Genomic DNA, 3,906 nt, shown 5'->3' with positions numbered 1-3,906 from the left:
TGGTCCAAAAGGATGTGCTGTCCTTTTGGTCCTTCTTTTCTTGGTAACAGACAAGTCCCTCTGATCTGCCCTAGCTTGGTTAATCCCTTTTCTATATCAAAAGAGATTGACTCAAGATACAACTTAATCCTGTAAATGGCATCCTGTCTTATTAACATAACTGCCTCTAATCCGGGGAAGATTACAACACATGGGATAATTAAATAAGATCACAAAATGGAAGATAATTATATAAATACTGAGACTCATGACCCAGCTAAGTTGACACATATTTTTGAGGAACCCAATTCAACATATCACATGAGTTGAACTTGACTTTAATTGATAACAACAAATAGGTATGTCTGCCATGTCCTTCGTAACTCAGTGTTAATATCTCCTTAACTTTATGTAAGTTCTGTGATACCCTCTGTTTCTCAGGGTTAAGGCCATGTGACCTCTCACCCCTGAGACTGGAAATCTTGAGAATCTTTTCCATTCCCAGAATTACTAATCAGTCATACCTGTCTTCCCCACATATGCAAACATCTGTCAGGCTGGGACAGGGAATGAAACCTGAACCTGGGATCTGTGGCTCATCAGACATTGCTCGACCATCGAGCGTCATCTCTAGGACCCTACTGAAGGATCTGGAGTAGATTAAGCTTCAGGGATACTTGGTGTTTACTTACGTGCTTGATTATACCAGTAATATTTTAGAGCCAGAACAAAAGGGCATTTGTAGTAGCCTGTGGATGATTTGTGTTATTGTTTGGAGTTGGTGTGTTTTATGATTTTTCTACCACGCTGCTTTAGCACTTCATTATCTTAAGGAGTTGATGACAAGAAAGGGAACTAAAAATATCTACTATGAGCAGTCAGTAGTTCAATTATTAAAATCTGTCAAGAGGCAGTTTAACTTACTGATAATTAAGAATACAGATTTTGAAGTTAGGAAATCATGGGTTTAGTCTTGTTTTGCCACTTATGTCTTTGAACGGCTGTTTTCTTAGATATAAGATGGGAATAATATACTTTTTATTGTTACTGGTGGCCTAGTGGAAAGAAACGGTGCAGCAAACACATAGACATGAGGTTCAAGTCCTCCGGCTGCTCCTCAGGAGAAGGATGGGCAGACTCCTCTGGTGTAATTAACTGCCTCGGAAAACCCTCTGGAGGGTCAGCAATGGGTGGATTCCGACTCTACGATACACAACACCAACCTTGTTAAAATTAAATGAGAAAATGCAAATAATGTCCTTAAATCTAGAACTGACATTGTTAGCTGTTCTCAAAGGTGAGAGGTTCTTTGTTTCTTACTATGAAAAAAGAGTTGCCGTGTGGTGAAAATGATAACTTCTGATAAGAAATGATTGGCAGTTCAAACCCAGCCAGAGAGGCATCTTTGTAGAAAGTCTTGATGAAAGAGCACAGTCTTAAAAATTTGATAGAGCATAATTTTTCTCTGGAACAGATGGAGTCAGCATCAGCTCAGCAACAATAACAGATAAGCTAGTCTACAAAAGGAAACTCAGAGGTTAAATGATTCCTGTAAGAATCACATTTTGTAGGTTGGAAAAATGACATTTGTCTATTTCCTAAGACTATATTCGTGGGACCAGATGCTGTTCTTTAAAAAAATAAATTGAACTAGCAATAAAATACACTGGTTTACTGAGGTTGTTAGACTGGTGGGTAGACAGGGAAGAGGTGGGGATGTGGGATGGTGCTGAGAGCACATAACTTTGTAGTATCTGGAAGTCACAATTTCTGGGAGCCGGTAATACAGTTAGAACCAAAAAGTTGTGAGAACTTGCCGAGTGCTTTTCTTTCCTTTTTTTTAAAAAAAAATTTCTTGTTACTTAATTTTAAGTACTTTTTACAACAACTTTTAGGAAGCTATGTGTTCTAAGTGGATTAAAGGAAAGTGTATTAATATGTTAAATACATATAACTGGAGGAGGAAATGTGGTGGGATTTCTTTTCTCCCTTCCTCATATTCACCCTCCCACCTGAGACATAGGAATATTCCTCCAGCCTCTTTGGGTCAAGTATTTACAGGCCATGTGTAGTCAAGGTAATAAAACTCCATAGTCAAAGGAGTTGGCTTGGGTTTTAAGAGTTGGGAGCAGAATCTAAACTCAAGTAAAGTTTTGGGACAAGTTGCTGGGATTTACTATATATAATGATTTAGTATTAATTTTAATTCGGGGATATGTAATTTAAAAAAATCTTTGTTTTTGGAATTTTGAATGGAAATGTTTCAAGATCTTCCACGTTTACTTTGTTGACGTGAAGGATGTTTTTGGGGTGATGACTTCTAAGAACAACATTTGAAGAGTTTGACATCCTGGAATTTGTACTGCACTTTTGTGGCTCAGCAGCTCTGATGGTGCATTTTGTAGCGAGTTGTACTGTCCTGTCTCTGGGGTTCAAATCCACCAGCAACTCCATGGGAGAATGGTAGGTTGTCTCCACCTTTGCGTTTACAGCCTCTGCAACTTGGAGGAAGAATTGGAACATGGTGATGAGTTTTCTGTTCGTTTGTCGCCGTTAGCTACTGCTGTTGAGTGGATTTGATCCAGAGTGACTCTGTGCACAAGGAAATGAAACACAGCCCAGTTCCTGCCTGTCCCTTGATTGTTTGCGGGTTGACTGATTGTGATTTGTAGGACTTTTCTTGATTGCCTTTGGAGTTTGCCTGTCAGGGCTTTCTTTGTCTTGTAGTAGCACTGAGACCTGCTAGCTTTCATTTACCAATATTTTTCCCCCTCAATTTTGAGTTCAGTTCATGGATTATTTGTTGAAAATCTTATATATATACTTTGATAAATGTCGACAGTTGTAGAAAGGCTTCAGCCTTTTGTTCATAGGTCGCTATTAGTTGTGCTCGACTCAAAGGCAATTAACAACAACTATATATATAAAATTTGATTTTTTAAAAAATAACATTTAAGTTGGACAATTGGTGGTTTTGTCATTTTGGGTTTTTTTTTTTTTCAGTTCAAAAACTCTTGAATACCAGCTATATGCTAGGTTCCATAAAGGAATACTCTAGCAAAAAAAGAGAAGATGTTTTCCTGACTTGGGTTACTGTGATGGTTAGACAGTTAATTGTCACAACTAGCTGAAAGGTTGGCAGTTTGAACTCTTTTAAGAAAGGCCTAGTGTTAATAAAATCATCAATCATTATGTAAACCTTTAAAAAAAAACAAACCCAAAACCCTCAGGCATGTGAATGATCATATGAAACACAATGTGAATGAAGGATTGTGTGAAGCACAGTGTACATGAATGCAACACAGTGATGTGAATTTTGTATCCAAACCAATATAAAATTTTTTTTTCAAGTAAAAAAAAAAGCCTTAGTGTTAGGTTCTGAAAAGTCATAGCTTTGCATACATTATATGAAGAAATCCCAAACCCACTGCTGTAAAATAATTTCCAGCTCATGACTGCCTTGCAGGAGGAGATTTCTCATCTCTCTCCCAAAGAGTGGCTATTGGGTTGCTATTGACCTTTTGGCTAGTAGCGCAACACTTATTCTACAGAGCAGATCTAATCTGCAATATAGGGGTGCTGGGAGTTAGAAGAGAGTAGATGGGACTGAACAGCACTCATAAGCCTACCTTCAGAATGGATTTTCAAAGCAGAATAGTAGCCAGATTGAATCATTAAATGCCAGAGGAGGTATCTGGAAGATAGAAGAACTATTAGAGATGGCTGAAAGACAGACATAATAATAATAATAATAAAAATCCATCAATATGTTGTCTACAAGAGACACACCTGAAAAATGAAGATAAAGACAGGCTAAAAATAAAAGGGTGGGGGAAAATATACCAAGCAAATTGCAACCAGAAAAAAGCAGGAGTAGCCATATTAATCTCTGACAAAATAAATATCAATGTAAAAACCATCAATGAA

Source organism: Elephantulus edwardii, unplaced genomic scaffold (genome assembly GCF_000299155.1).
Source record: "Elephantulus edwardii isolate Elephantulus edwardi_28Jun2011 unplaced genomic scaffold, EleEdw1.0 scaffold00010, whole genome shotgun sequence".
NCBI lineage: Eukaryota > Metazoa > Chordata > Mammalia > Macroscelidea > Macroscelididae > Elephantulus > Elephantulus edwardii.
Note: the sequence above shows the minus strand (reverse complement) of the source record.